The 14,624-nt window shown below is 44.0% G+C and overlaps 1 pseudogene; it reads right to left on the reverse strand.

Annotated features, from left to right (window-relative positions):
* Nucleotides 1–215: 215 nt before the first annotated feature.
* LOC106498494 (olfactory receptor 4M1-like) overlaps nucleotides 216–14,624 on the reverse strand; it is a 44,633-nt pseudogene continuing 30,224 nt past the window's right edge.

Raw genomic sequence — 14,624 nt, forward strand, 5'->3', positions numbered from 1 at the left:
GCCAGGCAATGACATCTAATATTTGTCTTTATGTAATAAAGATTTTTGCAGTTCTTTCAAAGGCATTACTAATATATTAATGATTTTGTATATATTGGAGGGATAGTCCATCAAATTAATTGTACACAAATATTCCAGACCATTCATAACCATAATCTAACTTGAAAACTGTTCCAAAATACTATAATTTTGTACTTTGTGAATGCAATTTCTTTCTAGTTCCCTCCCCCCAGGCAGCATCGTGCCAACCACTGCTTCATTGCACTGAGGATCTCCCTGTTCCTCAGAGTATAGATCATAGGGTTTATGAGGGGAAAAACCACTGTGTGGAACACAGCCACCACCTTGTCCAGCGGCAGGCTATGGAAAGGTCGGCAGTATATGTACATAGCTGGCCCAAACATAACAAAGACAATAATGATGTGGGTGATGCAGGTAGATACTGCTTTTCTCTTCCCTCTGGAGATGCCTGTTTTCAGACGGAATAGTAGGACACCATAGGAAAGGAGCAGAAGAATGAAACATATCAAGACGACTAGGCCACTGTTGACAAGCACGATAAACTCTAGTACATAAGTGTTGGTGCAAGCTAACTTAATCACCTGTGTAACATCACAAAAGAAATTGTCGAGTTCATTGGGGCCGCAGAAGGGAAGACAGACAACAAATGCAACTTGTATGAGTGAATGTGTGAATCCTCCAGCCCACGCAGCCAACACCAAGATCCAACAGACCATTTTACAGAATCACAGAATCACAGAATCACTGAGGTTGGAAGGGACCTCTGGAGATCATCTAGTCCAACCCCCCTGCTCCACCAGGGTCACCTAGAGCACATTGCACAGGATTGCATCCAGGCGGCTTTTGAATATCTCCAGAGAAGGAGACTCCACCACCTCTCGGGGCAACCTGTTCCAGTGCTCTGTCACCCTCACAGTGAAAAAGTTTTTCCTCATGTTCAGATGGAAGTGTCTGTGTTTCAGTTTGTGCCCATTGCCTCGCGTCCTGTCGCTCGGCACCACTGAAAAGAGTCTGGCCCCATCCTCTCGACACCCTCCCTTCACATACTTGTACACATTGATAAGATCTCCTCTCAGCCTTCTCTTCTCCAAGCTAAACAGGCCCAGCTCTCTCAGCCTTTCCTCATAAGAGAGATGCTCCAGTCCCCTAATCATCTTTGTGGCCCTTCGCTGGACTTGCTCCAGTAGTGCCACATCCCTCTTGTACTGGGGAGCCCAGAACTGGACGCAGTACTCCAGATGTGGCCTCACCAGGGCTGAGTAGAGGGGGAGAATCACTTCCCTCGACCTGCTGGCAACACTCTTTCTGATGCACCCCAGGATACCATTGGCCTTCTTGGCCACAAGGGCACATTGCTGCCTCATACTTAACTTGGTGTCCACCAGCACTCCCAGGTCCTTCTCCGCAGAGCTGCTTTCCAGCAGGTCAACCCCCAGCCTGTACTGGTGCATGGGGTTATTCCTCCCCAGGTGCAGGACCCTGCACTTCCCTTTGTTGAATTTCATGAGGTTCCTCTCTGCCCACCTCTCCAGCCTGTCCAAGTCTCTTTGAATGGCAGCACAGCCCTCTGGTGTATCGGCCACTCCTCCCAGTTTTGTATCATCAGCAAACTTGCTGAGTGTGCACTCTGTGCCTTCATCCAGGTCATTGATGAAGAAGTTGAACAAGACTGGACCCAGTACTGACCCCTGGGGGACACCGCTAGCTACAGGCCTCCAACTAGACTCTGTACCACTGATCACAACTCTCTGAGCTCTGCCATTCAGCCAGTTCTCAATCCACCTCACTGTCCACTCATCTAACCCACACTTCCTGAGCTTGTCTATGAGGATGCTATGGGAGACAGTGTCAAAAGCCTTGCTGAAGTCTAGGTAGACAACATCCACTGCTCTCCCCTCATCTACCCAGCCAGTCATTCCATCATAGAAGGCTATCAGATTGGTTAGGCATGATTTCCCCTTGGTGAAGCCATGCTGACTACTCCTGATCACCTTCTTTTCCTCCACATGCGTGGAGATGGCTTCCAGGATGAGCTGCTCCATCACCTTTCCAGGGATGGAGGTGAGGCTGACTGGCCTGTAGTTCCCTGGGTCCTCCTTCTTGCCCTTTTTGAAGACTGGGGTGACATTGGCTTTCTTCCAGTCCTCAGGCACCTCTCCTGTTCTCCATGACCTTTCAAAGATGATGGAGAGTGGCTTAGCAATAACATCCGCCAGCTCCCTCAGCACTCGTGGGTGCATCCCATCAGGGCCCATGGATTTGTGGGTGTCAAGTTTGCTTAAATGATCTCTAACCCACTCCTCCTCCACCAAGGGAAAGTCTTCCTCTCTCCAGACTTTCTCTCTTGCCTCCAGGGTCTGGGGCTCCTGAGGGCTGGCCTGAGCAGTAAAGACTGAAGCAAAGAAGGCATTCAGTAACTCTGCCTTCTCTGCATCCTTCAGCAACAGGGCACCCACCCCATTCAGCAAAGGGCCCACATTTTCCCTAGTCTTCCTCTTGCTGCTGATGTATTTGAAGAAGCCCTTCTTGTTGTCCTTGACATCTCTAGCCAGATTTAATTCCAAACGGGCCTTAGCCTTCCTCGTCGCATCCCTGCATACTCTGACAACATTCCTATATTCCTCCCAAGTGGCCTGTCCCCCTTTCCACTTTCTGTAGACTTCCTTCTTCTGGTTGAGTTTTGCCAGGAGCTCCTTGCTCATCCATGCAGGTCTCCTGCCTCCTTTGCTTGACTTCTTACTCATAGGGATGCACCGCTCTTGAGCCTGGAGGAAGTGATGTTTGAATATTAACCAACTCTCTTGAACACTCCTTCCTTCCAGGGCCCTCACCCATGGGATTCCTCCAAGTAGGTCCCTGAAGAGGACAAAGTTTGCTCTCCTGAAGTCCAGGGTTGCGATCCTACTTGGTGCCCTGCTGCCTCCTCGCAGGATCCTGAACTCCACCATCTCATGGTCACTGCAGCCAAGGCAGCCCCCAACCTTCACATCTTCCACCAGTCCTTCTTTGTTTGTTAGTACGAGGTCCAGCAGCACACCTCTCCTTGTTGGCTCCTCCACCACCTGGGTCAAGAAGTTGTCACCAATGCTCTGCAGGAATCTCCAGGACTGTTTGTGCCTAGCTGTGTTGTCTTTCCAGCAGATATCGGGGTGGTTGAAGTCCCCCATGAGAACCAGGGCCTGGGATTGTGAGGCTACTTCCAGCTGTCTGTAGAAGGCCTCATCCACTTCCTCATCCTGATCAGGTGGCCTGTAGTAAACACCCACAACACCCATCTAGCCTGCACTTCCTGAGCTTGCCTATGAGGATGTTATGGGAGACAGTGTTGAAAACCTTGTTGAAGTCAAGGGAGACAACATCCACTGCTCTCCCCTCATCTACGCAGCCATTCATTCCATCCCAGGAGACCATCAGGTTGGTTAAACATGATTTCCTCTTTGTTAATCCATGCTGACCACTCCTGATCACCTTCTTGTCCTTCATGTGCTTGGAAATGAGATCCAGGACAAGCTGCTCCACCACCTTCCCAGGGATCAAGGTGAGACTGACTGGCCTGTAGTTCCCTGGGTCGTCCTCCTTGCCCTTTTTGAAGACATTGGGAGTGACATTGGCTTTCTTCCAGTCCTCTCCTGCTCTCCTGCAGCTCTCCTGTTCCCTGTGACCTTTCAAAGATGATTGAGAGTGGCCTTGCAATGACACCAGCCAGCTCCCTCATCCCTCATGGGTGTGTCCCATCAGGGCCCATGGACTTGTGTATGTCCAGTTTGCTTAGATGGTCCCTAACCCGATCCTCCTCGACCAAGGGAAAGTCTTCCTTTCTCCAGACTTTCTCCCTGGTCTCCAGGGCCTGGGATTCCTGAGGGCCAGTCTTACCAGTAAAAGCTGAGGCAAAGAAGGCATTCAGTACTTCAGCCTTCTCTGTGTCCTTTGTCACCAGGGCACCCACCCCATTCAGCAATGGGCCCACATTTCTCCTAGTCTTCCTTTTGTTACTGATGTATTTATAGAACCCCTTCTTGTTGTCCTTGACATCCCCTGCCAGATTTAACTTCAAATGGGCCTTGGCCACTTTCTTGGACCACTTTCAACCCACTTTCTGGGACCCCTCTTCCTCCTAGGACACTGTCCCCTGGGATTCTTCCAAGCAAGTCGCTGAAGAGGCCAAAGTCTGCTCTCCTGAAGTCCCAGCTTGTGATCCTGTTCTTTGCCCTGCTGCCTCTCTCAGGATCCTGAACTCCACCATCGCATGGTCACTGCAGCCAACGTTGCCCCCGACCTTCACATCCTCAACAAGTTCTTCCTTGTTCTTAAGTATGATATCCAGCAGAGCATCTCTCTTTGTTGGCTCCTCTATCACCTGTACATCTCATGCAAAGTCAGCCATCTGAAAAAGCCCAGCTTTTTTTTCACTAGGAATGTCTATTGCAACTGGGTCTGATGTGTCTCAAACTCCCCATTTCCCCCCATTACAGCAAAAAAATAGTAACATGCACAATAAACTGAATTCATCCACAGATGAGAGGATATATAGGACCAATTATTTAATCCTATATTCTAAAAAAAAAAACAAATTCAGCTTGGGAATTCATCTCTCTCAATTTCAAAATTTTAAAGCTGTCTGATTCTAATGTAGTCATCTAGATTCCAAGTAAAATCAACGGAAATAAATAGGATTGATGAGAATGAATTCTGTCAGACTGCTTTGGTTCTCCATGACATTCTCCTAAACAACACCATCTAAACATTGAACTATAAACTTTAGCAACAAACTGTCTTTTCCTAAGTTATAATTTAAGTAGCTTTGAAGTTGAAATGCTCTGAGAGTGAATTCAAAGATGTTTTGCAAAATAGGTAAACATGGAGATTGTGTGGTTTAATCAATGCTTTGCCAAATGACTCCTCATTAATCAAGTGTTCATTTATAATTTCTGTAAATGTTTTTCTTGGCCCTGTTTTAGATTAACTGATTTTGAGTCTAATTGACTTACAAACAATAAAGCATCTGTAGAAATACTGAAAAAAAGTTGCAGTTATTTATATCTTCTAAAAAACTGTGGAAATGTATAAGTTTTTTTCTTGAATAAATGTAGAGCTTCACATGTGGATGAGAAAAAGCTGTACTATAGAAGTGCTGTTTCATCCCTGTTGAATATAAAGAGACCTTGATGACTAGCTTAAATACAAATGTCTACTTCATAAATATCTATGTTAGGTGAACTGTGTCCTACAAGAACTGAAGTAACATTTATGAAAAGATTTGAGAAGCTGAAGGATTCACTCACTTGAAATATTGTTACCATCTACTTTAGAATGAGAAGCATTCCATTCTGAAGAGGTTGCCACATTCAGCTAGTTATATGTACATGTCTACAACATAATGTCTGAACCTCATCTAGTTTACATCACTTTATAGTTAAAAAGAAAAAAAAGTAATAGGCAAATTAAGGGCGTAAATCCCCTCCTCCGTGGTGGACATTTAAAACAAACCACACGATTTGCACTCCATAAGAAGGAATTTCTTTCCATTGATTATAAAGGACATCTCAGGTTCCTAGCTTAGACATAGGTTTCTATGTTTCGGATTTTATCTTTTAGAGTGAGGCAGAAGAAATTATCTTGAGGCTTTAGATGGAAAACTCTCTCGGGAAAATTTTCAAGTAGCTCCCGCCAGGATACATTTAAAGTTCTTCATTGTTTCCAGTAGGAAAAAAAAAAAAAGCTTTAAAAAAAAAACCCTAACTACTTTTGACTGATGTGATACTGGATGTGGCACTGGATGTGGCACTGGACATCATGTGAAGAGACTAACTCTTCATTTCTGATTACAGATATCTAGAGTCCACACTCAATGAAAATATCTTACAGTATTTCATTTTCAGACAAAAAGTTTAGGAGTGGCATATGTGAGTTCTGAAAAACAAAAAAACAAACAAACAAAGAAAAATCCCTTGATAACTGCGTACCAGCTCCCTGCTAAGAACAAATTAGCACTATTAAATTTACTTCAGTAGATTTTCAATCATTTATCTCAGTTGAAGGAGTACATTACATGTAACATGTTTGACCAATTATAGAATATTTTCCTTCATTGCAAGATCATGGCAGATTCCAAATCAAAAATCCATCACAGATTCATTTTCCTGAGATTTATGAATCTCTATAAGTTGTTGACTCTTCCATCTGTTTCTACTGACAGTTAGAAACTGTTTTTATTGTGACTATGACTGAGAACATCCTCATTATTCTGCCATTTGTGTGCATCTATACACTCCCACGCCCTTTATCCATGAGAATTTGTCTTGATTGAAGATCTGCTGCACCTCAACATCCTATACAGGATGCTGGTCAGTTTTTTGACTGGGAGTAATAATACGTCAGTCAACAAGTGTTTACTACCATATTACTTACTGTTTCACAAGCATGGTGTTAGATCCTAGCAGTGATGACTTACGATTATCATTTAGCTCTTTGAAAGCCATTGCATTATGCAACAATAATCAACCACAAAATCTGTCTGCAGCTAATTCCTTCACCATGGGCATGTGTCTTTCTAACACTCTACTAAAAACTTCGCTTCTTGTGCCCCACAGAAACTGACTATTTTCTTTGATTCTTTTCCAGTGATAAAACTTCCCTGTAGTGGTAGCTGGAGAGAGGGACTTACAGATTCTTCGATGGCCTGTAGAAGCTTTCTTGTTCACTTCCTTTTCACCTTGACAATCTATATTTTTTATTGGAACAAATATCCTGAAGATCTCTTCCACTCAAGGGGAGAAAAAAGCCTTTCCACGTGTCTTCTCACCTCAATGAGTTATCCATCTTGTATTGAGCAGCACTCATTATTTACAGTTTTCCACGAACTGAGGCACAGAAAGACTGCAGCACAATCTTCTCTGCTTTCTACTAAATTCTTTGCTCAACCCCCTCTTATACAGTTTAAGAAACAAAGAGGAAAGGTGGCCCTGGGGAGAACAGTGAATGAAACACTGGTGTCATGAAGAAACAGAATAATCCAAAATCAAAAATACGATACAGTTCATCTGACAATACCGAGGGAGAAAGAAGATTTCATCAGATCTAAGTTAAGATGTCTACGTTTAGGCTACTCATTTAGGCAGCTTTGCGGGAAGGATGGGGTAGCGGGAGGGTCTTTTCGAACAACAAGATGAATAGAAAAGGACTATATTAGTAAGAGTGTAGCCTTAAGGGCACCTGAAGTGATTCTTCCTCTCCATTCAGCCTTTGTGAGACCCCATCTGAAGTACTGTGTCTGGTTTCAAGCCCCCCAGGACAAGAAAGACTGGGGCGAGTCTAGCTGAGACCATAAAGATAGTTAGGGGAGTAGTATGTGGACAACTTTTACGCAAGATAAGAAGTGACATGTGTCCCAACCCCAACTTCTGTGGAAATCCCGCTTTTTCTGCTACACTGAACAACTCAGTGAATAGGGTGGAATTCTGTTCCTAAATATGGATGTCCAGTGCCATTTTAGAGACACTGGGATATATCCATGCAGATTTGAAAGGTATGGCACAGGTCCTATTGGAGATTTTATGATTTCTGGAGCAGCTGCTGGTGGCCAGGTGAGATATCCTAGGTCATCCAAAATTAGTGCATCTAAATTAAAGTGTCCTAATCTATAGGATTAATCCCATCCTGAATTTCTTTATTTAGAAAAATAAATTAATTAATAAATTAATTAATAGAGAGATTTCTCTGAGAAAAATGCTCTTAGCTGTTTTACTTGCTAAACACAACAATTTAAAATGTCATAGGATGAACAAAATTTTGAAAAAAAAGAGGACCAAAAAAAAGGAAAATCTTCATTTCTGACAGTGCAATGCAAACAGGGAAATTTAAAAAGCCATTGAGAACACAAGTCTTCCTTTCTTGATCAATCCATGTCTAGTAAGCATTAAACAACCTAACATTTAACAGCCTTATGGTAAAATTTTGCAATTCCTTTTGCCTTTCCTTTCACTTACTTTCACTGTCTTCATTGTCACAAGATCATTTAATTCTGCAGTTTTAGTATTACATGGAAGCTCCAAACATACACAGACTCAGAGCAAGACTGAACTTCCTTCTTCTCTCTTCCAAGGAAATAATCTTATAAAAAATTGTTCGGAAATGTCTTTGTTTGGCTCATGGACAGGAAAAATGGAAAATGTGCCTTGGAGTATTTTTGCTTCCTTCTGATGTTTTTTGTTGAGATTTCTCTTGCTTAATTTTAGCGATCTATCTCTGAGAAGACTACTCTCAGTCATTTAAGTTCACTGCACAGTTCATGGAGGAGAAAAGGCAGTCTCATAAGGTGATTCACTGCATCCTTACATGGTTGTCCTGGAGAAACAATGTAGAATACTCTTTAATGGTGTCAGTTTTTCTCTCCTGATTATAGCAGAATCCTACACAAATACTTCAGTCTTGGAGAAAACTTGTATCTCTGAAATTAAGTGAGAGGAATCTCACTTTTGTCTATAAGAAGAAGCATGTTAGCAAGTATGTTACCTGTTGGAGGACTCTCTTAGACAATTTAAGGGGTCATCTTCATTTGCATCATCAGGAACACGACCAAGATTTTGCAGTTTATCTTCTCCATCTACATGACCAAGGCTGTGCAGTTTATCTTCTCCATCTACCTCACGACAAAAAGAAAATCCTAAAAAAGCAAGAAGATAAAAAATAGTTCAAAATTTTATTACTAGGTGGGCTTTGCAGAACATCTGTCCTGAACATTGCAACAGAAAATAGCATATGAAGAAGAGTCTATCTTCACTGCAATATCGGCTAATGGAATTTCTAATTGCACACAAGTGAAATTAATAAAATGTTTATTATTAGACAGAAAAATAAATGCCTAAAGCTCCAGATTTTCACCTCATGAGAGAGAAGAATACAAGGGCTGAAAATTACAACCACATTGCTTATTTGCTCTCAGTAAGGAATTTTTGTTTCATATATGACATAATTTGGGTGTTTTTTGTTTTTTTTTTTGCAAAAGCATCTCATTCATTTGTTTAGTGTCCAGCAGTGAGTAGGCTCAACTTCTGCTATCCTTTGCTTTTGTCTCTAGAACCCAGATGCATGCCACTTCTCCTGAGGGACTTAATTAAGGCTCCTAACTTAGAAGCTTGAATGCCGTGTTCCTCTGAAGCTGGCAATGGAGAGATGAACAACTGCAAAAGCTGATGATAATCATCTGATCAAAGGAATCATTACGTGGCAGAACCCATCTCTCTCTCTCTCCATGGATTATGAAAGGAAATCAAGAAATTATTATCTTAAATTTGGTGTCACAGAGACTGGGAGGATGTATCTGAATCTAGGTCTCCTGCTGCTAAAACAACTGATGTTGTACATTTCTCTACTCCTTAGTTATATTTCATATGGTGGAAAGGTTTCACAAGATGTGGGAGAGAAAGCCACCTCCAGAAGATGAATCTTACTCTCCTATCATATGTATTAAGATAGGCTTGATGAATTATCTTCTGGAAGTGTTTTGGGGGTTTGTTTTTGTTTTTTCCCCTTTGACTGTAGAGACACCTTAAATGACTAACTTTTAAACATCTAAGTCAAAGTAGATTGAATCCTATACTGAATATTAAGATATTTACAAGAACACAATCCCCATTTTTACCATATTTTAATAGAATATAGGAATAAAAATGAATAAATTGTTATTATCTATGAACTACCGAATCATGAACACGAATCCTTCTGTTGTTTGTTTGTCTGTCATAAGCTCTCTATTTCACTACCTTAATGTTTCACATTCCACAGGTATTTTTGGAAAATACTGTGTAATTGACAGCTATACTCAGTGCATCCTTCACCTATTTCCTTCTCCAACTTTATATAAAGTAATTAATGAAGGAGGCAGTGTAAAAGACAGGAAACTCCTCCTCCAGCATGTATCACCCAGTATTGCCTGGCTCAGTTTTAGATATTTAATCTACTTAGCCTAGAAAGGAAAGACATAAACATTTTCAGAGAGTAATTAGACAAGTCTGCCATCTCTGATTACTGAAAGATGTTTCCAAGGCCTCTTTCACACTTTTCCCGATACGAATGAGGTGATAAATGAAGAATTTAAGAGAGTACAGACATTTGAGAGCATGGGCATACAGATTTAAGAACTGAGAAGCGCTCTGCAGTCTCAGGATAAGTGTATTTTAGATGGAGGTTAAATGGCATGGAAAGGCTCATATCTTTTCCAGGAAAATTTCTGGACAAAAAAACAAGGCAGCCATGTGCTATATGCTGTCATTCACTTGTTTGGAATGGGCCCTAACACAGTATTTATTCCACATCTCTCTGTGCCTGCTCATCCACACAATTCTGTAGTAACACACATTCCCCTCTCTCAGTGCTATGCAGTGCACACAGACATTCCTGTATCCTCTTACTGCCTACAGGAGTATGGGACTCAATACAGAATGTTGGGAAAAGCATTCTGAGACTGTACAAGACTTATTATGGGATATTTAGGGGAAGGACCAAAGGCGGGGAAAGGGAGGGATCAGGTGGATTGAGGAGGAACAAGTATATGAAAATAGAGGGATACAGGGATAAATAGGGCTGGTCATGTGTAAAGACTGGTCTAGACTGCTAGTCAGTACGCTTCTCTGGCCATGTCCTGCACCTGATCGCTGCAGTCTGTCCTGTTATTATGAAATCCCATTTCTGCTTTCCTGGGGGAGGGGACCATTTATTATGCGTGTGTTTCTGTGTGTGGAGGTCTAAGTGCCAGCCACTGGAGTGTGGACAACAAGTTATAGGGGCCTCTTCCTCTGTGGTGGCAGCAAATGGAGAGATTGGAGTGAGTGAGAGAAGTAAGTGCCAACCATTGGAGAAGGAGCCATGGCTCATAGGGGCCTGTGAGCCTTGAGTGACAGATTCAGGTTTGGAGAGACCAAAGTGCATGCATATTATGTGGGTGTGTATGTCAGTATGTAATCAAGCCAGACTAGGTGGTGAGCAGGATAAGAGGTAGGGAAAAAAGTATTGGTGCTTCCTGTGGGAATCTGTTAGTAGGCATGGCATCATTTGGGGAAGCGTGAGGAAGCACAGAGGGGCAGTCATTGTGGGACTCGACTAGGAATGCCAGGACAAGAGTAGGGGCCCAAGAGAACATCTCTGTGAGGCCTTGTTGGTGAGAGCCATTCAGCCAGGGTGGTGCTTCTTGTGGGCATCCATCAGCAGGCACGGTGTCTTTTTCAGAAGAGGAGGTAAGCGCAGAGGGGCAGTTTTCTGAGCCTAAGCGAAAAGGGGCAGCTTTTTTCAGCAATGGAATAGCCATGAAAAAGGAACTTTGGTGTGCAAGAGAACTTGTCTGCAAGCACCTGTTGGTGGGTGAGCCATTTTTCAGGGTGGTGCTTCTTGTGGGAATCCGTTATTAGGCATGGTGTGTGTTTGGGAGGAGGGAGGAATCACAGAGGGGCATTTTTTCTGGCAATGGAATAGCCATTTCACCAGGCTGGTGCTTTGTGTGGAAAGCTTTTAGTAGGCATGGTGTAATTTTGAGAAGAGGGAGGAGGCACAGACGGACAGTAGTTGTGGATCTGGAAGAGGCACACTGACACAATGGTAGTGGATGAAGAGAACTTACTTGGGAGCCTTGTTAGGTGAGCTGTTTGACCAGGGTAGAGCTTCCTGTGAGAAACTGTTAGTAGGCATGGTGTCATTTGGGAAGATGGTGGAAGCGCAGAAGGGCAGTTTTTGCGGGGCTGGAAAAGGCATGCCAAGGCAACGGCATGGCCCCAAGAGAACTTGTCTTCATGCAGTTCTTGGTGGGTGAGCCATTTAACCAGAGTGGAATTTCTTGTGAAAACCCATTAATAAGCATGATGTGTGTTTGTCAAGAGGGAGGAAGTGCAGTGGGGCAGTTTGGCTGGAAGACACTTGCCAATGCAACGGCAGTGGACAAACAGAAGTTGTCTGCGAGCACTTACTGGTGGGTGAGCCAAGACTGCAGCATTTTTTTTCTGTGAATCTGTCTGTAGGCATGGTGTCATTTTGGGAAGAGGCAGGGAGGGCAATTGCTGTGGGACTGAAAGAGGCATGCCAAGGAAAGAGTAGGGGCCACGGAGAACTTGTTTGTGAGCACATGTTCATGGCTGATCCATTCAATCAGGAAGACTCTTTTTGTAGGCAGCTGTTAATAGGTATAGTGTCAGTTTGTGAAGACAGAGAAAGCGAAGAGGGTCATCTGTTCTGTGGCTGTGACAGGCATGGCAGGGCCAGTGTAGTTGCCAAAGAAAACTTGTCTGCAAACACTTTTTGATGTTTGTGGCATTTTGCCCACATTGCATTTCCTGTGGGAATTTCGTTAGCAGGCTTGGTGTCTGCTTGGGAAGAGCAAGGAAGTGCAGATAGGCAGTTATTGTGGGGCTGAAGAAGCCTGCCAAGGCAAGAGTGGGAGTTCTGGAAAATTTGTCAGGTAGCACTTTTTGGTGAGTGATCTTTTTCACCCATTCCTGTTTCTTGTGGGAACCTGCCAGAATGCAATATACCAGTTTGTGGAGAGGGAAGAAGTGCAGAGGGGCAGTTGCTGTGAAACTGGAATAGGCATGCCAAGGGAATGGTAGGGGTCAAAGAGAGGCTGTCTGCAAGAACTTCTAGGTGGCTGAGCCGCATTGCCCCTGATGCATTTCTCATGTTAAATGCTGTGGGAATGGTGTCAGTTTGGGTAGAGAGAGGGAGTGCAGAGGGGCAATTAGTTTTGTGCTGAAATAGGCAGTGCAGGGCCAGCATAGTCTGCTACCACGATGTGTATGTGAACATTTATTACTGGGTGAGCCAGTTTGCCAGGATCACGTTTCTTGTGTTCATTTGCAAGTAGGTACGGTGTTAATTTTGGAAGCAAGAGTAAGATCAGAGGCGGAGTTGTTATAGGGCTGGAATACACGTGGCGGGGCAAGTGGAGGGGCCCAAGACAACTTGTCTGAGAGCATTTGTTGGTGCCTTAGCCATTTCCCCAGGATCACAAAATCTGTGCAAATCTGCCAGGAGCCATGTTGTCAGTGCATGACAGAGAGAAGAAGCACACAGAGGTAGTTGTTGTGGGGCTGGAAGAGGCATGGCAGGGCCGGTTTGGGGGGGCCCAGAGAACTTGTCTGCAAGCACTTGTTGGAGGGTGAACCATTCCTATAGGACTGCGCTTCTTGCGTGAATCTGCCAGAAGGCCTGGTGTCTGTTTGGGAAGAGGCAAGAAGTGCAGAGGGACAGTTGTTTTCTATCTGGAATAGGCATGTCAGGCAACAGTAGTGGAGGAAGAGAACTTTTCTTCGAGGACTTGCAGGTGAGTGAGCCATATTGCCCATGTCAACTTTCTTGTGCAAAACTGCCTGTAAGGCAGAGGGAGGAAGCGCAGAGGGACAGTTTTTGTGCAGCTGGAATAGGCATGCAGGGCCAGTGTAGGGACCCAAGAGAACTTGGGAGGAAGTGCAGAGAGGAGTTGTTGTGCAACTTAAATAGGCATGCCAAGGCAACAGTAAGGACTCAAGAGAACTTCTCTGCAAGCACCTCTTAGAGGGTGAACTGTATCACCCATGACTTTAATCATGTTCAAAACTGCCAGTAGGCATTGTGTCAGTTTGGGAAGAGAGAGGAAGCACACAGAACAACAGAGTTGTTGTGCAGCTGGAATTGGCATGACAGGGCCAGTGGTTGCTCTCCCAACAGGATGGAAATGTGTCTGTTTCTGCCCAAAGGATGAGTAGCAGCGGGGCCTGATGTGCTTTCTCTTTTTTTCTGCAGTTTGTGGGAAGCTGAAGAATTCTGGCTGTACACACTCCTCAGGTGAGCCTTTCTTGGGAATTAAATCCGGGAAAACAGGGCCAAAGACAGGACTAGAGGCAATCTACAACATATATAAAAAGGGTCTTTTCAGCATACAAGCTCCCTGCAACATAGATCCAAAGTCCATCCAGGAGGCAGGACCAGAGACAGGACTGGAGACATGCATGCCTACAGCATAATATGCCTCAGGCAGAGATTGAAGTCCTAGACCTGAGCTTAAATGGGGTCCTTGCCCAATGAGCAGGAGGTGTTGGTGTGGGCCCAGGTAAGGCAGGTCAGGGCAACTGTGTCCTGTTAACGCCCTCAGGCCCTGACAGGAAGGAAGCTTGTGGGGAGAAAACCCAGAGTCAGGGATAGGAGAAGCAGACCTGGTCCTTAGTGTGAATGTTTGTGTTCTCACAGAAGTCCTTTAAAGGAGTCTTTCAACACCATAACCTTCCTGTCTTTTCTGGGTTTTGCTCATCCTTGACTGGCACTGACAAACACCAAAACACTATCTTCTAGCTAAAAAGGAACTTGTGACAGTTTCCCCTGCAGTTACCTTTTCCATTAGAGAAGCTTTTTTTTTTTTCCTTTTGAGCAGTTTCAGCTAGGCATTCAGCCTGACTTTAGAGGATGTGGATTCGATCATCAAGGCTTGATCTGTGCCTTGTTTCCCTCTGGAAGGAAGCAGAACTGATTCTATGGAAGTCAATGGAGTTCACCAGTCCAAAACAAGTCTGGGCTGGGCAAAAATCTGGCTACTTGCAAGATAATCTACTTGGAGCAACTATATCCTAACCCAGTGAAAGCAGAGTGCC

This window comes from Apteryx mantelli, chromosome 27 (genome assembly GCF_036417845.1).
Source record: "Apteryx mantelli isolate bAptMan1 chromosome 27, bAptMan1.hap1, whole genome shotgun sequence".
NCBI lineage: Eukaryota > Metazoa > Chordata > Aves > Apterygiformes > Apterygidae > Apteryx > Apteryx mantelli.